Source organism: Osmia lignaria, chromosome 10, assembly GCF_051020975.1.
Source record: "Osmia lignaria lignaria isolate PbOS001 chromosome 10, iyOsmLign1, whole genome shotgun sequence".
NCBI classification, from domain to species: Eukaryota; Metazoa; Arthropoda; class Insecta; order Hymenoptera; family Megachilidae; genus Osmia; species Osmia lignaria.
Genome location: NC_135041.1, coordinates 6,194,601 through 6,219,917, shown reverse-complemented (window position 1 = coordinate 6,219,917; position 25,317 = coordinate 6,194,601). Strand labels below are relative to the sequence as shown.

General features: G+C 38.6%; 1 protein-coding gene across 20 annotated transcripts in view; it reads left to right on the top strand.

The window, feature by feature from the left end:
- unc-13 overlaps window positions 1-25,317 on the top strand; it is a 187,623-nt gene that overhangs the window by 82,302 nt on the left and 80,004 nt on the right. For 6 of the 20 annotated variants that reach the window (XM_076690608.1, XM_076690609.1, XM_076690614.1 and 3 more), the window contains exon 2: window positions 1,530-2,354. The exons of 12 other annotated variants lie outside the window; for them this stretch is intronic. The gene's annotated coding sequence lies outside the window, so the exon portion shown is untranslated. The remainder of the gene's footprint in view (window positions 1-1,529; window positions 2,355-25,317) is intronic. 2 more of the 20 variants (XM_076690611.1, XM_076690610.1) reach the window with 1 other exon arrangement.

Here is a 25,317-nt window from a genome sequence, read left to right as displayed (position 1 = left end):
AATCTTCGATAATACGAATTCTTCGAGTCTCTCTGACTTGATTTCTTGCGAATTTTCCTGCGAATGGTGTTCAGGAGCCTTTGGATCGTTGAAACATCCAGGCTGACTGGTCGAATACTTCTGCTTAGAACTTCGGGGTGAAATGTTTTGAAATTCGGTCAATTTCGCTGTGGAAGTTTCAGTCGTCGTTGTTAAATGCCTCACATTTTTCAACAAAATTATGATTGGTATTGATTTCATCGATGGAAAAGATGTATCTCGATTTTCCTCTTTCAAACTGAAGAAAACTTGTTATCCAAAGAAAATTTTCGCATCAACACTGATAAGCGAATGGTATCGGCACGAAATAGGACCCCATAGGTAGGAACGATTGGTTTGTTCATCGGCTACGTTCTCAGTAATAAAAATCTTCCGCAATTGTTGCCCGGAAATTGGTTTAGCCGGTCAATAGCACGTTAGTTCGGTGGTCGAAGAGCGAGCACGCGCGTGTGTGCGCGTCAGAATATTTCGAAATTCCATGTTTTTCTTCCTCTTTTTTCTGTTCCCATAGGAATCGATCGATCGTTCAGCCGCTATAAATTGTCGCAGAATTTTCATTTCGAAACGTGTATCAACTTTAAACACCGAATTTCAGGGCTGTTCGCGTTCGAATCAACCTGCTAAATGATTAATGTATGCATGTATCATTAGCGAATTATCCTTTCATCGCCGCTCTCGAATTTCATTCAATTTATATTGCTTCTCTACGGGGGTATGAATTTATTTTCACGATTTGCAGCTTGTTCTCAATGTGAACACGAATGGTTTCTGGTAAACCAAAAGATAATTCTTTCGTATGCATGGCATACGAGGAAACGTATTTGCCCACGATACGCGTGATTAATCGCGATCCGCTTCGTTACGCCGGAAATAGCGCCGCCTTTGCGCTTTCATTCAGAACACCGTCCCTCGAGACTGTTGCTTCGAGCTTTCATTGTGTGCCTTTTTACGCGATCGTGAATCATAGAACGTAACCAGTGTCCTTCTGAGATAACAGCTCTAATTTTTGGAATTTTTTTCATACAAGTTCAGATTTCACGGAAATTCACATAACTTTGTTTCTGAAAAATGGCTTGAATGCAGAAATCTCTGTTGCTAACCAGAACAAAACGATTCAGTTCAGACTGATAAAATGCAGACTCATGTCAGATTCGTTCTTCAAGATCGGACATTACGAAAGTAGAACAAACAAATTCAGGTTACTACGACGATGACGCAAACAAATGTAAATTTTGTTAAATCCCTCGAAGAAGCTTGATAAAATCGGGATGTTTTCGAAATCGGAGCTTCGATCCAGTTTGCCGAGTTTGTTGCTGACGCTCTTGCTTATCTCTCGAAAACAGCTCTGCGATGGTACTTAAGTTCCTCGATAAGAATGGGCAGCGTATTCGGTGGCACAAATATATCCAAAATATCTACACCACGTGATTGAATATTTCTCTGCGCTCCTCGCGACATGCGGTGCGTCAACGTGTAAAATCTCGTTTCAGAAGAAAGGGTTAACAATCAGTGAAATGTGCCACAGGTTGATCAGTGCATACTCGACTGACGCAGAAGCCGAAGATCATCGAGCCAGACGAGATTGAATTAAAGGGATAATAGAAGGAAAAATTAATACGGAATGTATGGGAACAGGCCGACATATCGACAGCGGGATTAGAAGAAATTAGAAAGTGCGAGAGAAAGGATGAAATCTCAAGATAAAACGTGTACATACATCGATGTATCAATAGCGATTAAAGAGGAAAGGTACTAATTAATATATCTCTGAAGAAAGAAGAGAAACTAATATTCATTGTTTGATCTAATTGTTCGAAGTTTAAAGCGAAGATCTCGCACGATATCATTAATAGAAATTAATTAATTGATCCATTGATTAAATACGCGGACACGTGCGTATGTACATACATATATCAGTGTTAAAGGTGAACGACGTGGGAGAGAAGAACGACCAAAACGAATGCTGTCAATTACAACTATATATATATTTCAAGTCACTTTTATCGTCTAGTTCATTTACATACTATATTATCTTCAAGCAGTTTAATCGACATTTTCTTTAGCGGTTCTTCGAATTCTACCTCCAACTTAAAGAAACGGTTCAATATCAATTGCGGACAACGAAGAGATGGTTTGTTGAAAGGAAAAGAGAAAAAGGGAGAGTGGTAAACGGCCTATAAAAGTATCTAGATATATAGTGTGCAACGGGTCATCGAATCGACCCTTTCCACAATGATTGTACCTGGTTTAATCAACAGTTAAGACTTCGCTACTTTCGAAACGGCAGCCACGCTCGTTTCCGTGTTATCCCGGAGGTAAGCGAGTAATAAAATAAATTGTATACCTTGACTACGATATCGTATGGTTTTCATGGTGCGGACTATATTTTACTTGCTAGCGGGTATTAAATAATTTTCTGAGTTCAACGAGACCATTTTTCAGAAAGTTTGCACACCAGGATCGATTGATTCTAGCACTGGGTTTATTTGTTTTCGGCTCGATATTCATTCATCGTTCCGTACGAATTCCTCGACATCAAGATCGTTTCACGAGCCGACGCTTTCCCAGAAAATTTTTATTTTCTACGTTAGATTTTATTTTGTTTGTGGCGAATACTTTTTGTAAAAATTAGAAGGGCGAAATTTTGGTCAAAGGCTATCTTCTTTAACGAGGTACGCTGCGAAGTTTACCCCGTTATACAGAATAGTTTAACAGCTATTAGCGTCAAATTATCTATGAAAGCGTAGGAAATTTGGGAAAGTTTTTTGATCAAAAGTTGTACAATATAGGCGAAATCATGCGGTAATAGTGATTTTATGCAGACAACAAAAGTTCTCCCAGTTGAATTCAGAAGTTTCTAACCTGACATATTATATAATAACATTCTAGATTTCCATCTAAATTTAAGCTCAGCGATCACGGAACGTTTAATCTGTTATCAAATTAGCATTAGTAGCTATCAGGTTAATAACGGATCAAATATCCTTATTGTCAATCACAATAGCTTGGAGCTATATATCTATAATTTACAGTGAAATTAACTGTATCTTTTAGTAATGATCAGTTAGTCGATAAGCATGTAGGTCTGATGCTGGTAATCGTATCTACCCAGCTATTTGACATTAATCAATTAATAGGGAGCAAGGGTAACGCGACTGAGTGAATAAATTTTTATCGAATTAATCAAGCACATGAAATTTGTATTCATAGCATGTCATGAATATTATTGCATTGATTAAAAGTGTCCTTTTTCATCTTCTACGCTGTTCATTGTTGGAAATTTTCCACAGTACCATAATATTGGTCCCTGGTGAATATCTGCGTATCATTTAATTCCCGCAAACTCTGATTTTACAGCTTCAAACGTTATTCAAATTCCGATTTTCGTCGCTACAACAAAATTCATCCCGTAATTGAATCGTTCGCCTCTACAAAATCAATTCAACGTTTTATTTCAATTGGGACAGAGAACAAACGAAAACAGTAGATAAAGATCATTGACACGTGATCAGAATAATCTTATCAATCTTGTTCCATTTGCCGCCCCATCGTTTTCTTTGTCAACGCCCAACTCGTACCGTTTCGTTCATTCCAATTAACTTTCCGGTCGCGTCGATAAAAAAAAAAGGAAGGCTTCGTCCTGTAAGGATTCCAAGTGTCTCCTATTTGAAAGGCAACGAGGCAGTTCCACGAGACAACAAGCAATAAAACATGCAGAATCATCTGGGTTCCCTTGCTAGCTCGTTCTATAAAGGAACAATTCTGTAGGTCGTTACCTTGCCACCCTTTTATTAAAATTCATAAGAACGGTAGCTATGTGACTGGCATTTTCAAACAATATTGGATAATAATTTTCAGAAAGAATTATTTGATTTTTGGATCCAATAAGGTTTTGAAAATATTCTTAACAAATCCATATTCCTAAATGGTACTCTATAAAATGAAATTATTGTCGATCTCGAATGTAACAGCGCCAGAAATCCTTTTATTTATTATCCACTAAGCTTTATTGTCATTTTTATGAACCATATCTGCTACCATAAAGTTTCATGAACTGAAACACGAGATACAAGCCAACGTCATTATTGCCCGAAAAATTTCCCAACGATTTATTCGATGGATGGCACAGATTGTTGCTCCTGACGTTAAATTTTTGCACACTTGGCAACGACAGATTCTTGCTGCAATTTCCTGGTCTCGTCGCGTGAGAACGAAACGCTTTTAGGAGTTTTGCCAGGACGTGCCAAGACACTTGTTGACACGGTCATCCTTTCTTCTCGCAATTGCAGTAATTGTGCCTAATCTTCAGCTTACTTTCAATCCTATTTTATGGTTGATATCCTCAATCGTTGTTCCAAAATCTGAGCTTGCAATCCACTTTATGTACAATCGATCGAGATCGATTTTCATTCCATTAGTGCTGGTCTTACGTTACAAACCATCAAATTACTGTCGTAAAGTACTTCGAAAGGAAAGGCGTATCACGATCGTTTCGAAGTTCAGCTTAATAGGTGAAACGTTTGCAAACTCGAGAAAATTATACGAATTAAAATTCCACATGATATCGTTTGATCACCATCCAATAACCAGCAAATTACTGTATTCGACCAGAAAAGATTACTCCTTTGTTCTTGGAAATGCTTCTATTTGATCGCAAACGTTAGCAGGTATGAAAGGATCGAACATCGATGATAAAATATTTCATGATAAAAATTAAAGTCACCCTTTCGATGGTGGTAGCCGATATTCAGGGATAATCGTTGCAGTCGATCGAGCTCTCTCCTTCATGAAGACGTGGCTGAGTTCCAATTTCTGTTTGCGATTTCCTTATTGCTGGCCAACCCAACCAGCTGGTCTCCATCGGTAATTTTCGTGGCTGTTAATTATGATTAAAACCGGAGGATCCGCAGCAGCCGGAATTTGATACTGATGCCGCCTATCTTGGACCCGCGTTAATCACAGAAAATTACGTCCCTTCGGTGTATATAGGGTCGTAACAGAATTCTCTCTTCGATGATATCAGAATAATGATGTTAAGGATATTCTAGTTTCTTGATAGATTTCAGGTGCTTGTTTAAAAGGTTATAGTAATTCTAAGCTACCTAATTTCTTCCTTTCGATTGAATTGATCCTGCAGGAACAAAGGATCGATGCCCTACTTCGATGTGTAATTGTTTCAAGAACATCGTCTGGGATCCGATGATAAGCAGAGAAAAACAAAGTAAGAAAGATCTCCTTAGTATCGGACGCATTGTTGCACGAGCACACGCATAGTTCACAATTCCTTAAAGGGGTTGAATAAATCCAACCCTCGTTGATCCTCTCTCAAACAACCATTCCGATTCTTTTAACATAGAACGGTTTCAGGATGATCCATCTAATTTGCAATTCCACTCCGGCTTAGGAAATCTTTTCCCCGCTTTGTTCCGTCGTTTCGTTAGCATCCTCGTTGCAAAATTGAATTCCCGCGGAAGCCGATTCGCCTCTAATGCCCACTATTGTACAGCTAAGACGTATCAACATAAGGACGCCTCTAATGATTTTCCTCTTTGGAAAAAGACTAGTTTCATGAAATAAATTATTTACAGTATAGAATGAAAGCGGGTCAAAGGAAATATTCTTTTTATCCTAGGATTACTGTAACATTTTGAAGGATTTATGGAAGGGATATTTTATAACGATAAATAGAGTTAATACTTTGACTCCTCTCTAAATGATTTTTATTGCCGAAGGTAGTAGCAATTTTCTAACAGATATATCGATAAAATGGTGAAATAACTCGATAGGAATTAAGCGATGTCGAGTGAAGAATTTATGTTGTAATAATGTTGGTCGAATGTTGGCTTCCTGAAGGAGTCATATCGCGTGAAATTCCTTGTACAGGAATAAACAAGCCTGTTTCGTCGGCGGTTAAAGCGATTTTGCGAATCCCACGCGACGCTTCGCGTACACATACTGCTTCCACCCTCATCCGCTTCTTCGTTATTTACTTATTCTCCGAGACAGAGTCAGCTTTGCCTCGAGTACTCTCTTGTCTCTGACCTCGTACTTTAAATATTTGCCATCGATAACAGAGCCCACGAGTCGTTGACTCCTTTACTTTTCTCTTCTCGTTCTACCTTCTCCTCCTGGCCAGAAACACCCTCTTTTTCTATCCTTCTTTTCTTAATTTGCTCTCGTTTCATGCTTTTCTTCATTGTGAAGTCATTCACGTTCTCGTGAATCTCACCGGATCCTCGTCCTCGCTATTTTCATCTTTCCGTTCTGGTTTCATTTATCCCAGCATCTATAGCTACAGTCGCGTCGAAATGTGCTCAGAATCGAGGAAAGTTCTTTACTGACATTAAATCCGAACAGCATTGCAGAGGATAGTAAGATGTTCTAGTCTTGATGAACTTATCAAGTCCGTAATGAATTTCTTGTACGTCTGATCTTCTACAATGTATGATTACTTAACGTTAGGACAGAAAAGTGTCATTTTTCAATCAATCACCCCGTTTACTTTTACTTTCGATCAATTTACATTCTTTATTAGATTCATAAAGTCCAGCTGTTTTAGATATACTTTAATCAAACCTGCCTAAATGGCTACATTCTAGACGGATACAGTAACAACACGTCTTGAATATCACGCCGCGTAATCTAGATTTATTTCACCCCTAACACAATATGCTCGCCTCCCGAAATTCTACCGATGCATCTTTCCGCTTGACACACGCGGCTTGCATAAATTTCCGGGCGGGTAGAATTACTTGGAACAATATTCAGCTTAGGCGCCGTCACGATTTTCATTGCAATTCAACCCCTGACCGAAAGTGTTGCTCGCAATGCAATTACGCGGCGACACTTCAATTTTAAGAAGTTATTTTATGGTACTTTTATATCATCGAACCGTGTCACATTTTTAGTACCCCGAAATCTGCTGTCTAATAAAAATTCGATATTATTTTCCAACCGCGGTGGATCTAAATATGTTCAATCTTAAATATAAACAGAAGTGACGAATGAAGATGTTAAATTTTCGAGAAACAGTGGTATAAATTATATCTTTTGTCTGATGATATTTTCGCTGTCTTGTTCGATGGAAAAAGGTATCATATTAAAAATGAGCGACACGTAAGTTGTCTCATAACGGAGACGCTTCAATTTCCTTGCGTCTATCAAAGCCACGTAGTGACACTTTACTCGTGGTCGGGTAACATGATGCAATTCACGCTTACGAGCATATACGTGTCGTTTCACGCCCGCTATCGTCTCGAATGTCTCTCTGTTATCCTCTTCGATGCGCTTAAAAATATCGTGACCGACGTACTTCGAGCTATCCGGTTTAAAAGTTTCGTCTGGTTAGTACAGCTTTCTCGTTCGATCGTATGCTTAAAGTTGCTCTCACGTAGTGAGCTTCATGTTTTACAGGGTCTATTCGAAAACTGTTGTTGCCAGACCTCGAACACGTAAGTTGACAAGAGTCGTTAACGATATCCACCAGGTTAGGTCTTTGATTAATGACATTGTAGCGGAAAGCTTGAATGGAAGCGAGGGAAGTTGCTTCCGAGGGAACGAAGGTTCTTCTAAATTTAATAAATCTCACCTAACGAGTAATCGGACGAAACACCTGGAACCTAGTATAGTAATAACGCTGTTCATTTTTTTTTTCCATAAAAACCATAGTCTAAATATTGCAAGCATCCTTGCGTCAGCAAGTCTTGCCTACAATTTCTAATTGAATTCCATGCTGATTCCATCGCGAGGGTCTTTATCCTCTGGACATTTTTTATTTGCCATCTTTATTTATCTCTCTCGCCGACACACAGCAGGTCTACATTTTCAGCGTAGAAAATTGCATCGAAAAAAAAAAGAGAATTGTCGGGACGTGTGCCGCGAAATTTTGCTTCCAGGATCCACGCGCTTCCAGTCGAAACACAATGCGAGCGCTGTCTGTTTCGTTATTAAGCGACCACGGCTCTGGCCGCGACTCGTTCAACAAAAAAGGGCTCGGTCTATCGATTTTGCCCCGCTTTATCTGCCGCTGATGCTGGCGCAACCCACCCCTTCTACTGTTTTCCTGTTGTTTTACCCCCAGACAATGGCGTGTACGAGGGTATTCCAGGAGATCAAAGGGACTCGCCACATGGCACACGAGGCAAGCGTGTTTGTGAACGCGCAGCCCTTTGCAGATTGCATTGTCCTTCTCTATTTCTCCTCTACGTTATATCTGTACGTTTTCATTCTTTCTCGTTGTCGCTTCGTTCCTCCGTTTCCCACAATTTTTCTTCTACTTCTGTACTTAATCGTTCTTCTTTCCTTCGTTTCGAACCCTCGTCGATCACGCCTCGTTCACCTCACCCCTCGAACGATTGCTTTCGAAACGGAAACCAATGATGCCGGATATATCGGGAATTGTTTCACTGGCGAGAACGAGGAACCGTCACTGACAGCAGGCGTGTTTCAATGATCCTTTCACTTCTTCTAATATTCGTAGAAATGATGCGAATCATATAAAAGAAACTAAAAAGAAGTATTTGCTTGAAGTATTCCCGTAGCGATATGTACGTCCGTTGATGGTGAATCCTTGAATACAAACTTTCGATATGACGAACTCGATCGAATCGACAATCGTTCGATTACAATGCCACGTCGACATGAAAGTTTCTTTTATCAGCAAAACTTTTGATACAACTTTAAAATGGTGCGGTCTCTCGTCTTTATGTTGCCGTTAATGTCCTTCGGTGGGGTTACATCCGCAGCTTTTCATAGTATTTTAAAGAATCTCTCTTACACAGTAATAGAAGAAAAATGCCGTTGCTTTTGAAAGAAGCAAAGATCATTGTGTCACGAAGACGATTCTCTTTTCTGAGTTTTCTTAAATCTTTCTCCGATTTTTATTCTTCCTAAGGTATCGAAGCGATAAGTTATCTCGAACACTCTTATATTTTACGTTGATCACTGTTTGCGTAAAATATAAAGGCTCTTTTAGAGTTGGCATAAAAGTTTAGGTTAATGGGACTCGTGGCATGAAGCAAGAAGTTCTTAAATTTAATTTTCTTCCAGAGAAGTCGAATAATTTTTATTATTATTGCTGTTATCGTGGTACAATAGACTCGATTGATCTATTCGCGACGTTAATTACCGCGTCGTTATTGAAAAGAACTAAAATTCAAACTGGTCCAAGTCAAAGAAAGCTTTTATAGACGCTCGCGCGATATATGCATAAAAGAAAATCGCGATCGAGGAAGTTTCGTGACGCTGATTCATGAAGTCGGCACCGCCCGTATTAAACAAAGATTAATCTCCATGAAGCGGCGGGAACGATGAGGGTGAAGAAGAAACCTGGATAATCCATTATCAGTTCTGCCGTCTGTGGACTGGAATTTGAATTCGACTCTGTTCCACTGGCTAGGCTATGCCGAGAAAAAATGAGAAGGTTTTCATCTTCTCGTGCTTTCTCGCCGTTTCTTCTTCGTGTAATTCCCTCTGCTTTCTGGCGATGGGCTGGAGCAATAAAGTTCCTGGAATTCGAGAATATGTCCTAGGAGAATGTACACCTTAGAGGGGAACAAGAAGTCAAATTAAAACGTGCTTCGCATTAAAATACTTTTTTTTTCTACGCTTCTTGTTGGAACGTTTCGTATTTAAAAATGTGATAAGGTGATGTTAAACATACATGGAGAAAAATGTTAGGTGGATACAATCGTGGTACCTGGAAATGTCATACCGTTTCTTTGGAACCATGATTAACTGCTATCTCTAGGATGGGTATGAATAATTAATTCCGAAAGTGGAAGCTGCAAATCCAAAGGCACTAGTTGCAACGTGTTGGGATCAAGATTTATGGGAAGCATGTAGTAACCTTTCTCTCCCCTTCGAGATTGCTTCAAATTCTCTGTATATCACTAAAGTTATTTTAGAATGACACTATTCCAGGATGTTAAAGATCGGGTAACGAATGTCGTTCCTTCGGTATTGTTTCAAATATTCGCAAGTGGAATGGATATAATACTGTGGAAGTGGCTAGAGGTGTCCTAAAACAGATATGGATTGAATTTTAAACCAACTTCTTATATTCATGCGATGGAGTTTGACACTGTGTCACTCTATTTTTGCACGACAGGTGTAAGATGTCATTTCTGTTTTGCTATCTAGAAATGGTACCGTCCAGGTTTCAGCAAATTCGATACCCTTTCATGAATAACGTTCTGCCAGTATAAATACTTCTCTATAACAGAACAAAAACCTTGATGCTATAAATTACATTAGGAACCGTTCCTAATAAAATTTCCGGGCCCATAATGAGACAGCTGTCTGAAGCACTCGAAAAACGAAATTCAATCGTGGTTGCTCTTCCGGTCGTACATTTTCCTTGCTCGCCAAAAACGCCAGATGTGTCGGACGCGGAGCGATAATAAGATTTCCATATAAAGGATCATTTCCGTTACTTACGGCAGTCCCAGATAACACACCGGAAATCCTCACTATTTCGACATTTTCATTGGTAAGGTTTATAGGGTATTATACCATAACTCTTCCTCATTTCGCAAATTCAATTTTGTATTAATCATGTGCTTAGGCAAGTCGGAGTTCCCAGGGATGATAGAAGCTCGCACTCGTTACAAAGTTTATGTAATAACGTTGTTAGAGAGCTTTAGGAAGTTGTAGAATGTAGAAGTTCCTGAAGGTTAAAATGAAAATTTTAGTATGATCCCAAACCACAATGTAGGTTGGACACTATTATATCATTTTCTCAAGAAATTTTAAATAACTAGAAATTACAGTAGATATCCGTACAGTGGGTGATCAAATTATTAGAGCCACGGTATGGAAAATAGGTTTTTCGTGTTTGTGTAGAAATAGAGCCACAATTTTAAGGTTTTTACATTGTGTAATTTTAAATCAATAATCCTTCATTTATAATATACAAAAAAATACTTATAAAAATAAACAAGTACATTTAAAACATTATATTTACATATGTATGTCAGTATTTCGTATCGCCGCCTTTTGCTGTCATTACTGCCTCAATTTTTTTCGTCATACTTTCGATGCATTTTAAGCAATTCATTTTGATTGCTTTGTTTCTAGCTCATACTTCTATCAGACGTTAGATCAATTGACATTTATTACTAATAATAAATATTTCCACAAACTTTCGATGGGGTTGAAATCCGAAGAATTTCTAGGCCAGTCAAGAACTTTCACTTTCTTCAACTGTGTATCATAACTTTACAAGCATCAATACATCATAAAAAAATAACAAAAACTCTGTTTAATTCGGTTTTCATTTAAGAATTAATCGTTTTTATGTAAAATCGTCAATTTATGCGAGTAGCTCTAATAATTTGATCACCCACTGTGTGATAAACTTTGTGAATCACGAATAAGCGACGTAACATCCAATGTGTCAATCGTTCTCCTGCTGGATTATTTCTTCGATAATATGATTGGATGAAACGGAAGTGGATGAGATGGAGTTCGCTGTACCGAAATTTTGCGTCATATTTCACACAGAGATCTGTTATAAAAATATAACAGAATGGAATAAAGATAGCTGGATACTAGGTAGAAATATGAAACTCCTAGAACTGTGCTCTATTTTAATTAAACATAGCAGAAACCAATCAGTTGTCAATTCCATTTGATCAGCTCTCGAATTAAATGCCATTCGCCATTCAATATTTCAAGGCTGCCGTCACGTTGAATTCGTGTCGCGATTTTAACGCTGTTCAAAGGATCAGAGATTTTATTTTTCTCGCTTTCACACGATTTCCAACTTCCATCCTATTTTCCATTTTACGGATATCAGCATAATTTATCGCGAACCTTATCGAATGGATACCCCGTGGAAGGTGAGGATGTGAATGGCAACTGGATGAATGTACGTCCACTGGAAATCGTAGCCGGTTGATAGAAGCAACTTTAACTCGATTCTTTGCATAGAGTATTACCATGGAAGATAGATTACACGTGTATCATGAAAATAGTGAATTTCACGTATTTTTAGGAGTTCGGCCTTGCAAACGATCCGACTACGTCCGTTTCTATCATCGATATTATGATATTTCTGGCCGTCGAACGGCTATGGATAACGGTACGTGAATTATTGATACTACAGATAGAGTGGAACGTTGGAGTATCGAAAATTCGTTCGAACGAATGTTATTTTAATCCATCACGTCTCTGGAAGAAACTGCTTCGTCGAGTAATTTCAGATGAATCTTCACATCCATTTTCGTTCCTTTCACGGTGAAAGAAAACAAGAAAATTTTTAGCAAAGAAGATTTAAAAATTTAAAAGTCTTCCAACGCGATTAGGAATCGGCTGTTCGTTTGAACCTTAGGCGACAGGCATCTTCTATCTTACCACCCTTGCGTTCTTCGACTCGCGTAACGTTTTAAGAGTAAATAAACGCCATGGTCGGATCTTTGGCTTGTTTGAGAAAATTGTACAGGCTGTCGAGGAGATTACGTATGAACGTAATCTTCCTAAGGCTATGATCTATAGCACACGAGGGTAACGTTCACAGAACTTCGCCAGAGGTGGCTTCTACCCTTAGCTCGACTGCTTTCTCTCACCCCTTCCACGATAAATCGTGTGTACGCCATCTCCGTCTGGGGTGCTATCTGATACGGGCGAAATTTTCTCGTCTACGCGAAAGAAAAAAGGAAGAAGAAAAAACGAAAATCGCTGGAGGGTTTTTCTTTTTTTTATCCTCCGCTTGCTCGCCCTCGTTTTTGTCTCCCAGAGAAATTTAGCTGGATAAAAGGACGATGTATTTCGAATGCTTTTGGATCCACCGACGACGACGCTGGATAAACTTCGATCACCCTAACGGAGATCGAGCGTGTAGATTGAATTCTTAGGTGTGCTTGCTGCTGATTCCACGGATACGAAATTCAGGACAGACAATTTGGAATTCAGATAACGGAGAAAAGGGAGAGAAATTTATGGCTACTTTGATTCCCGGACAAATTGACTATCGGTGAAAAGCACGAGATGTAATAATGCAACAATTTTCTCATTTTTACTGTTTACGATTTCTATCCCGTATGAAGCGGGGATTACATCTCGTTGATTGCTTGATTGGTTCAGCGCGATCGAACAACCGACAATTATCCGACTTTATTGAAGTTTTCCGTGCTCTCGTCGAGTAGATGATAGTCAGTTTGACGATGGAATCGAGAATTCAAGCGAACGACAGGAATTTCGATAAACAAAAATCAATTTGCGTAACACAATCGAACGATATTATCTCCTGTCCAATAGGAATGCTGATTGAAATGCAAAGGGAATGAAAATCAAACGATATATTCATTTTTCCTGAACATGTAATTTTGATATGGTAATGGAGACGATTTCAATGCTAGAGAGTTATAAGAGGTTGTCATCGATTTATGAGTAATAACAGTATCACGTCATCGAAGTAATTTCTCTATCAGGTCAGAGTTCTTTTTTTTCTTTCTCTGTTCAAACAATCGATTAATGCTGCTGGCCACTCCAGTCACGTCTGTTTTCCTCGAGCTCGACGGTGCGTCTGCGTCCATTGTCTCAAGATGAATGATGTCACGAAGCCGACGTTTCTGCGCTGGGAAAAAATCCAATTTCGTTCAGGGAACTCATCGATCTTCTTTCGTTGTCTGACCCCTTTGGCAGGACGCATCGTTCTGCCTAATACATCACAGTTGTACGTAGATCGTACACGGTGTAATTGGACAAAATACCGTCCAGCCAATTGAGCACGATTTGTTTAAACAAACTTTAGCCTCGGCTACTTATTCTCATTAGCCAAGGATTTTCGTTGTATTTCTTCTTAGAAGACTGTCAGGTGGAAAACTCTTACCTGGAACAAAAATCCTTGATACGAATTTATTGGACAGTCTCCTTCGAAGTATCTTACAATAGCGAGTTTCACGCGAGAAGGTTAAATAACGAGGAATTTTCATCCTCTTTGAATAGAATTCATTAGACGAACTGGTACTGATCGTTAAAGGCCACATGTGTCAGCAGGTCGGTCAGCATGTGCGGTAAACGTGGATAGTTCGATGATAATAGTTCACAAATGAATCTCTAATCTCTTTGACTGAATATATAATCTCATTATATTATGCAATCGTAGGTATCTATAAAATCTGTGGAGCTGTTATCTTTAACATCTTCTATATATAGTTTAGTCATTTTATTCTAGTTCAGATTATTCATACATTCATGTTGCATCGTCCAGCAAACATATGAATTTTGGCAGTTATTCTGTCGTTTCCAGTACATAATTCTATTCAATCTTGGCCAGCAGTCACGCGTCCATTCTTGATCCTTATTCGCGAATGAATAGCAGTGTGCCTAGGTAGCAAAATATAGTAACAATTGGATATAACCAAGAGTCGTGGATCGATACCGTTTGTCACCTTTATGCATTATTCAGTTCAGTCGACTGTCGATAATTGGTACGACGCGAAGTTTACTTCGGCGTTCCGATTCCCGGTGTCAGGATGTCTAATTCGGTAATTAAGAACAGCAACTCGGACGAACTTTTATCTTCTTTTTACCTCTCTCTCTCTCGTTTCTCTTGCAATCTTTCTTCCTCGTTCGGTACTACGGCCGGATAATCCGGTCACGTGCAACTCCGGTGGCTACGTGGTCGCACTCGTAATTTCCGAATTCGAGTGAGTCACGTGAAAAAGGCCAGGATACAGAGGCGTCGCGTCGCGTCGACTCGACAAACAGGACAATCCGCGCTTCCTGCAGGACACGTGTACCTATCAAACTCGCTAGTAGCGTTCTTTTTCCAACCGGGAACATTGTCACACGATAGAAGAAACAAGAGCTTTCAAGCCGCAATATACGTTTTTGCGGCACGCTCTTTGCTCGTTTTAAATTGGAAACGTGTTGTGCTCCAATGAACTGGCTGCGCCAACGAATTTGTTTGTTGCCTCTGATGGCTTGCCTGTGGGTTTTGCGAATTGAAAGCTGATTCAAACTTTGACAAGCTACTTAAATCAGATTTTATACTTAGCGAGATGCAAAATTTATCGGACCAAATTATTTTAGATTCATTTTTCGACGACAAATCAAGCCTTAAGTAACGAGGTGAAACAAGGGTGAACGTAAACTGACAAATCTTAGCAAGTTCCTTTAACACTTTTAGTAGATCCCATGAAAATATTTCCCCGAACCGAGTTTTAACGAGTTCAAAACAACGCGTCAAGACTGCTCGGTTCCCATCGCCGGCCCGACGTTCAAGCTGATTATACGTCGATAATTTACTTTGCGTAATTATCCGACTTTAACGCGAGGGGGTTGGAAATCTGACGAGGTAAAACAATTCCGCCTGCAATAATTTATTAAGCAAACAACAACGGACAGTTTGTCTTTTATTAAGTTTCTCTGCTAATTGAAACCATCCATTTCGCATATTTACTGTCCAAGTTTAATTAAACATATTTAATTCATACGACGAGAAGAGTAAAGCTTTACTTTATTTATAACATTCAATATGTATCTATTTTATTTACATTTAATATTCATTCGTGAGTAATTCGAAGAGTGATATTGAAATGATTTTGATTTTCGATAAATTCGCTAAATTCAAATTCCAAATTTACTATTCATTCAGCTTGATTATTATTGTCATTTATGTTTCAACTGAAATTTCATCCTAAAAATCCTAATCTGAATCATAACTTCTCTTAAACAATACCTACGTAATTATCATTGGAAATTGTTGCACCAAACGACCAGTTGGGACCGCAACGAAGCGCATTATAAATGCTCGTTGCGATGGCGGGATTAAACGTAATTATAGAGTATTGCTGGATGTACGAATTTCACAGAATTTATCTGCCGCTTGTTCTCTTAAATTTGGAAATTCACTGGTCTACAGGTGTATCGAGTTGGGCATTAATTTTAATCGTAGCCACGTGCGCGTTTTCCGTGTCGCGACTTTATAATGGATGATAACGGTATAGCAACGAACAAAAATCATAACGCCCTGAAGTAATTGCGAGTTTATAAATAATAAACAACGCCACAGTAATTAAACGGTAAATGGAGAGTTCCAACAATCGAAACTAATTTCACGAGGAACATTTGTCAATTATTGAAACATGTTTAACATTTCATCGAGTTAATTATCGGAGTTATTATTATGGAAATGTGTTCTAATTTTTGTATGAAACCATCTTCATTGGATACTATGGAATCGTAATCCAGAAACGAATCCTACTTTGACAGCTATCTGTTTTTACACCCTTTCTTTCCATCAAGTTGTAGAATCCAATTTATCCTCCCTTGTGAGATGTAGTCGTCTCTTTGGTATTGGCTCAATATCTCGATGAGAGTAACACAGAGTGGCGTAATAAATTGGCCGATCGTTGTTAGACAATCTGGTTGCAAGCTCGATTTTATAAGAGCTTCTCCGGGAAATCTCACATAAATTAATTAATCCTCGTTTCTTTGATTCGTTGCTATTCTGGCTTCGTTTGAAACAGAATCCTTAGATTCGTAGCTGAATCTTTAAAAACCTTATAGTCGCTTTGTGATTAAAGTTTGGTGTAATTTTCATGTTTTTTATACGATATGAATTAAATCGATGAGATTTAATCACTTGCCCAATAAAGTCGAAGTTTTGAATGGTAACTCCTGTCACGGGTAATCGAGCTGAAAGGAAGTCGATTCAGTGGGAAATTAAAAAGGACTGGGACCGTGAGAGATGAGTGTCATTATAGGTTCCGGTTTTATCATTCCACCCGTTGCTTCCTCTTGTCCACCGGTTTTTCCTGTCACGTCCGTAATAACGACGCGATTTTTCATCGGTCACTGGATTTCCTTCGATGAAGAGAGAGAGAGAGAGAATATGTCTCTTTCTGGTTGCTCTAGTTTCCAGCTCCTTGCGAGGAAAAACGTTGTGGTGTGAAATGGCACAGTAGGAGCTATTCAGAGAGTGTAAAAATAAAGTACGGTCTGGTAATTACACCTCGAAAATTATAACTGCTCTCGTGTATAATTCTCTGACCTAGTGAACTTCACGCTTGTCCCTTGTTACTTTCAACTTGAATTTGTTGGGTGATGAGATTGAAATCGTAGAGAATAATATTTTTTTAAAGGAATTATTCAACAAGTTTGAAACTTGTATCTGTTATTATTAAATGTTTTTGGGATTGACGTGGAAGATTAGCAAAAATCCTTTTGAAATTATCCGCACCGGTTTGAGAACAATCGGATAACAAGAAATGGAATTTGCAAACTTGAATGAAATGAAATGAAAATTTCCATGGAATTTTAGTTACCGTTACCGAGAGTTTACCCTTACCTTCGATGGAGAATTTCCATTTGCAATGGTGTAAAGTCTGAAACAGAATTTGAAAATAAGAAGAAAGTAACTAAGCCCGGGTCTCGTTAGCATCTCGTTGTTTCTGCGTTCCTGCGAGACGTAACCTAAGAGACTTGCGAACGAGAAATGAAACGAGAGTTGAGCAACCAAAAAGTGGTATAGTTGCGGTCTCGAGCGACCAAAAACTGGGTTATCCATGATGACAGACTCGCTACGAAACGAGCGTTCTCCTACCTACCTCACTTTATTCTCTTTTCTCTTCTGTATTTCCTTCAATTTACAGAACTATCCTCGAGAAACTCGAGACCGTAATTGTCTTGAGCGCCGATGAAAGAATGAAGACAGACAAAGATACATGAAATTTAATTTAACGACACTGCGATTACCAGCTTCTCCCTTGCATTTTCTCGTTTCTTCAAGAAACGCGTACGTGTGGTAAAACTATCCGGAGCTTTGAAACGTACTCGTACATCTTGAAGGAACCGTTTCTTGTAGAGAAAATTGAAAAATACTAATGGATGTTTTATATTTTTTTTTTATAGTCACGAAAAAATTCTGCACAATAGCATGGAACCAGATATTTCAAGAGTTTTAAAGTTATAATATTCTACATCTAAAGTTACTTTGGCAAAGAATTTGAAACCTTAGGAAGAATCCCGCGCCAGTTCGTTAATCCAAACTTCTGCGGCAAGCATATGCAAGTTTACAAGCGCAGATTGCTTTTGAGCATTAAAAGGCTTTCTCGTACAGCTGGCAAGAAACGTTCTCTGTGTTCTCTATAAATACGAAGCTTTTTTTAACCCGTTCTGGCAGAAGCATAATCGTTTGATTCATTAAATAATTCACGTTTTTCCCTGAGTTTTAAGCACTGCCTTTAAATTTGTTCCATTTTCATGGTAATCCCTGTACACGTTCGATTTGCATACATTATAAACTCGTTCCTTTCTTTGCACTTTACGATGAATGAAAAATGATTGAATTTCTTTCTCGTTTTCTTACGCTCACTGGCAAATTGCCTGGTTTGCATCGTGGATATCGTTTTCCACTTTCCTCTTGACGATCCATCAGGTACGTTTTCCGTCTTACGAAAATTGCTCTGGAAAACGTTTTCTTTGTCACGAGTAATTTATAAAGCGAACGAAAACACGTCCAACGCGATCGGGAAATTAGTTTGCGGGTTACGGCGGAAAGTTGAGCGGAATCGTTACGTTGTTATCGGATCGCGGGAAATGAGAACACACTTTCTTCCGTGAAACAAGAAAACCAGCCTCACCTTGATCTATAATATGCACCGGTTCAAGGAAAGCCGAGCAGCCTAGCACGCCCGGAGACTTTCAAAGTTTAATGAACGAACGGATTCGCGGACGTTCAAGTTTTTTTTTCTTCGAATTAAAATTGAAAGACGAATATAGTTATCAAACTAGTGAAACGATCGAAAGTTTTTTTTATCGCGAGATTAACCTCTGCCTAGCATCTATAACAAGATTTGTTAGCAATTTTTCAATTTAAATTCTTCCCGCTTTTTATGGATATAATTTGTTTAACTGGTCAGAACTTATAGTCGCCATGGTAAACAGCGGAATTGAAAGAACGAAGTTCAGTAAACAGAACGCGACGACCATCGATTGTTAGAAAAAATACGGGAATTCAAAGGGTGGAAATGAAAACACGTTTCTGAAGACTTAAATGATAATTCCAAGCGTCCAGTAAAATAAAGTGAAATACGTTTTCATAACGACATTTAAAGTGCTAATTGTTTCATCGAATAATAAGCGAAAAACAGAAGGATTCGACTCTCGTCGACAAATTGATGATCGTTGCTCTGGTGTTCAAAGGAACGATTATCAACGATCTTTCGTCCTTTCCAAAGGAATTTCTTCGAGAAAGCTGGCTCCCTTCGACTTCCGTCGAGCACTACAATAAGATCAGATCTTTTTGTTTGATAGCATGTAGCCGAGGCTCCTTCTTACCGTTAGCTGAACTAGATTTTTCAGCAAGCCGAACTCGTTCGTGACGTATCTTTCATCCGATTCTCGTTAGTACCACATACGATCGTGTTGAGCTATCGGTTCTCGTTTTTCCGACGTCATTATCGAAAGATTGAAGAGAATTCCCCGGGCGATGTAATTGCATCGTTTTAGATTCCGTTTTCACTTCGTTTCACCTTTTTTATCGTTGAATTTCTGCTAAGGTAATCTGCGTTTGATTAAATGCTGATTGTTGCGCGACCAGCGCGAGGCGTTATCGCGTTTTATTTAAAAAATCGATTTAAAACACAGGTGAAAAGACCAAGTTCCACTTACCGGTTAGTTAGAATTTATTTTAATGCATTTTCGCGTCTGCGCCAGTGGTCATTGAAATAGAAATTCAATTTACTAAATAAACAAATTGAAACGTTTTATCGCATCCCAATAAAGAAAGTAATAAGTTAATATAAATTCATAAAATAATACCAGAACTGCAGTTCCGCATGATGTTTCAACTATTTGCGAAAAGAATCCTCGGTCTCCCTCGTGCGGAATTAAAATCCAGCGCGGTTGTTCATTTCAAAACTTAACCAAAGGAACAAAGGCTAAAAATTCTTTTCTTCTAAATGATCGAGCCAATGGAATGCTTTTAAATGGAAGATAAAAGAAGAAGAAAAGAAGATTCGATAATTATAACTTTGTTCGATCGATCCTTCGCTTCGTTTCTCACAGTCTCGCGACGAAACAATCAGCAGGAAGCTGGTATGAAAAGCCGCCCCTTATTATTCTTCGTTTACGTTTGATCACCCTTTTCTCGATCATTATACGCTTCGTGTACGCTGCAAATTGCTTGAGTTTAACTTTTGAAAGTTATCACGGCCGATTATTCTCGCTCGACCATTAATATCCACGTTCCGGTTATCGCATCTCTCCCAGGACTTCTAGAGCAAACTCGAACGGATTTTCAATGTTGCCCCAACGCGATGAAATAATTATTTCAGCAAAATAATGTACCGGCATACGATTTTCTCGTTTCGGACTTAATTACACGCACACGAAGGATCAATATTTATTTGAATTGCAAGGATTACGAGGAGCAAACAAAAATACTGTGAACGTTATCGTGATCGCGTGTTGAATTTCCAATGAACGATAAGGTCACCTGGTTGTTATTAACTGCACAATCTACTATCGGTTTTGCCATATTTTATTCAGCAGGATGCGGTAATCCTATTTTCGAATTATTAACAGAGGACTTCCAGAACTTTAATTAGGTGCAAACTTTATGCACTTACGAAGGACCTCCAAAACAATAACTCACACTGTCCAGTATAAAGAGAAAATTTGATTCAATACAGATTTTCTTTATCACTATTCTCGTGTGTCTCTCACAATTTCAACGTAATTACTAAGCGTTTTGAAACCAGAAAACAAGAAACAAGAAAAGAAGATAAAGGGAGTATGCTGCATATTTATTCATTACTAGTGCTTTAAGGGAAAGCGAACGTTTAAATTCGATCAGAATATCGATTCATCAGTCACAAAAACACGAGGAATTAATAATTGTCAAACTGCTGGTACTGCTCTGTGTCCACAAATACTAGCGAATGAAACCCGCTCCATTACTCTGAACTGGAAAGTGTCGTTTCTCCATTTAAGACCAATGGTTTCTAAGGAATCCTCACCTTTCAACTGTACCTCCATCAATCTTTGATAAGCTCGCTCACTTGGAACATCCTCGCGGCATTATTACTCGGGCCACTAACTGTTAGTCAGCCTGGTGATCAACGGGAGCTCGAAAATCTATTCAGTAGTGCGAGCATCCGAAGGAAACGAAGTAGAAACATCATCTTCAAGAGCGCCGCTGAGCCGCAACGTTCCGCTGCACCGCAAACCGCATCAATTTGAATTCTGCAGCACCGTGGCCTTATTCGCGTGCACATGCTGGACTGTTATCGAGCCCTCAGGAAACTTGCCTGTTCTAACCTCTGGAGTTTCTCATAGTTACGACTAACTGTGTATCAGCTGGAATTGGAATAGTTAAGAGTAAGACAGGTGATAAATGAGAGTGAAAAAAGAACTTAAAAATGATAAGGAGGTTCAAGCTCAGGAGCTTGAAAAGAAGGGATAAAAAGACTATTAAAGGTGACAGAAAATGCAGGAAATGAAAAAACGTAAAGGGAAGATCAAAGGTAAGAAGTCAATCATGATGGTCATGTAAGGAGACTGAAAGTAAGTAACTAACGATCGGACTCCGAAGAGGAATGAAGAACATAGGAAAGTAATCAAAAGTTATCTTTAAAATTTAACACGAAATATTGAAAACATCTCAAGATGGGGGGATCGATAATTAAGAACCGTGGTTATTAATATTCAGAGAATAATTATCGATGGATTTTCTTCGGAGTAAATTCAATCTGGGCATCGTTGTTGAATAATTGAACAAGGCAAATGGAGCTATCGCTGCTGATAAAACAACTTCTCTTTTTTATCTACAAATAATCATACCCTAGAGTAAAGGAACATTCAGCCACGTAATTCTTCTCGACATCCTGCTACGAGTAATAAATCACGGAAAAGAAAGTAGAGGGAAGTCATTTAACGCGAATAGAATTTATTTCGTGAGGTCCTTCGAAGGAAAAACAAGGTACGGTAACAGCTGCGCCCATATATTTGAGACAGAAGGTTCTCTTGATCTTATAATCGTATTATTCTGTGATATTTCTCAGCCGTGAAAAACGGATAACGATCGAATCGAGTATAAAGATATCATGGTGCTAGTCCAAACTATTAGATTTTTTAAACGACACCCCACTAGCTTCCATGAAAACGCGAGGCGTCGCGTCGAGGATCCAAACCCTTGACCCTTTCATTCATCATCATTGAACTCTGTATCGGTGGTGCGAAACTGTGACGTTCGCGTCGAAAGGGGTGTTGTGCCGAGCTCTCTAACCTCGTGTAAGGTTATCGTCGTGGCGAAGTGGGTTCACAGCCTCCGGTGGTCGAGATTATTTTACATCAACCGGTGGAGGGGCCTTGAGTCGATCTCTTACGTAAGAACGCTCCACGTGCCTAGAAAAAGGTGAAAACTTTCGAAGAGAATTGTCGATAGAAAGATCGATAGAACAGACTCGATAAATTAATCCCTAGTCTGGGACAAATATATTCCTGTAACATCGACTGAATTGAATCTTACCATGAATCGCCTAATGTCTTTTTAATGCTCGAATGCATTAGATGCACTTTTTATGATAATACCTACTCCTTTTTTAGCGAAGCTCGCCATATTTACGAGAGACTGATCGCGTATTCATTTCGATATTACTCATGAAGCAACTCAATGCTTTACATAATAAAATAGAAAGAAGGGTGATTCGAAAAAATTCTAAACCTCGACGCAAGAGAACTTGTTCGAACATAAAATTTTCATTTCAAACAGCGTAGGTAGCACGAGTTGAAACTTTTGTTGAAACCGTCTGCAACAGACACATGGTAGAGAAACAGTAAAATTATAATGAACCCTTGTTACCACGTAATTTCCTACAGTTGTAGTAGCATGTGAATAAGAAATGCCGAATAATATAACTGGAGTTTAGAATAATTCCATGTGCCGGAGCGAAATAATACAAGAGTAAAAGCTTCTTAGGGAAACTTGGCCGCGTGTATTCAGCTCGCTTTCTAAGCTTCGTTAAGGGAGCACAAGCTCCTCTAATTAGCCTTCGGCTGTTGTAGTTGTCATAGCACTTAGGCGGTTTCATTTTTAACAAAATCCTTAATGGCCTGCAGGTGGTCGTGTTCTGACTGCAAGGGACCCCGTTAAAAAGCCGTTTACATTCTTAACTGCATTCTGAATAGCCAGCTCGAGTGTTTCTCAGAGGTCAGAAATATTTTTGAACTAGTTTGAAAGAAACTTTTACTACTGATTTAGAAAATTCTCTATCTTTTTGTCTTCCTGGCAATATTTCTTAATTGCATTGATAGCGTTAAATTTCAGACGGTTAAGGAAATCTAAACCATCTCCGAGATCAGTTAAAGCCTTATTCACGCGTTTAGCAAACTAGATTGATCTCTGCTCGAGGCACACGATCGAAACTGCATATGCATCGCCTGATAGCGTTCGTATTATGTGTAGCCTGCACCTGGACGATGCATCATGAACAATTACCCGGGGAATCTTGCGCTGCAATGGCTCGTATAACAGCCTTTGATTAGCAAACGTCGATCAGTCTCTTCGAATTCATTCGTCGCTGTTTAATTTCATTTGATTTCATTTGATTTCATTTATTTTAAATCCCAAAATATAAATACAAAATTTCTTCTTAATCGGAAAAGAATTTATATTTCGTATAGAATGGATCTTTATGGAATGGTATATTTGATAAGCGTGGAAAATTGTTCTTCTCTTAAATCAACAGATACACGGATGACGTTAAAAGCAGCAACACGTTGATGAGAATAGTTACGATAACAAGATTTCCGACCGTAAACGACGAACGAGCCGCAATTCTCGAGGAACTGCAACAAAAGCGCGACGACCTGTTTCATTCTCACCTCCTTACCTAATCTTACCTTCTAAAGTTTCTTTACGATCTCATGCTGTGCTTCCAGATAACATCTATTCTGTGTTATTTTCGAGACGAATGGTTATTTCGCTATGACATTTGATACGTGAAAATTACAATTTATTTTTTCTATATGTATTGTACATAGTGAAAGGGTTAAGAATCTGCACCAATGATAATCGCAATTTTTTGCACAACCTTTGTCGACTTTTTTATAGGCCAGTACACAATGTCCCGCCACTTTTCATCGATTTTTCCGTAAGCACACTAGAGCGGATAATGTGGCCGCGATGTTTCGATAAATTACTGTTTCGATAAGTCACTGCTGTGCTTTCATTAAGTGGAAATTACGAACACTTTTTGTAGAACCAACCTTGCAAGAATTACCGAAGAAACTCTTTTATCGAGGTGCAGTAAGAAGCTTGTTTCCTTCCGCTTCTTTATTTTATTTTGTTTTCGGAAGATTAACCTGGCTAATCGAAAGATTAACTTGATTTCAATTACAAGTCAAGGATGAAAAGATTGAATTGGTAATCGTTTGGAAAATTGTAATTAAAATTTGAATCTTAGAGTTACCTATTAGTTGTTTTGTACGAAGTACTACTAGTAAATTTTTATTTGAAAATATTTCAAAACAATTTTTTGTTTGGAAAAGTATGGTGGGATGCCGACAAAGGTACAAACAGGAAGTCGCTCATCGAGAAAAAGTTACCCCTTTCAGCGATAATGGCCTAATGTTTTACAAAAGGAACGTTCCTCTTTCATGGAAACTGGCAGTCGGTTAAAGGCTGAAACCACGAGAAAAAGACGGAACGTTTGAAGGAACATTTTGAAAAGAAAAACTCTCATTTTCTGGAGAAAACGACAAAGTTTCCATCACGGCCGAAATCGGACTTTCCTTTGAAAACGCTTCGAAAGAGATGACTGCAGAGGAAGGAAGGAGGAGCACTCGACAAAGAGCGAGTTTCCTTTGCTCCCGAATCGAAGTTATTTCGAAAGCCAACCACGCGAAGCAACATCGATTCTAAATCTCCAGATTAAAAAAGTTGTAATCCAATGTTTGATAGTATCGCGCCGCAGAGAACAACTTTTGCGTTTATTGCGAAAATTCTTCGAACCTTCTTAAGGCTTAAGAATAATTCTATTAATTTCTACTTCGTCCCTTTTCTTCTTTGCCTTTGACTTGAAAAACTGACTTTATTTTTGGGTACTGTATTTCAAGAACAAACTTATAATTAGTTAAAAAGTACCTTTTAGTTTCAGTAAAAGGGAAAGTCCGAAGGATATCGTTAGCTTGTTGTAGAATCAGAACTTTTTCAAGTATCGTTGACCCAAAGAACACTTGTAGAATTCTAATCTGAGATTTCTTAATGAATTTAAATGAGAGTAACATTTTCACTTTGTTATTTATAATTAAATTAGAACACAGTAG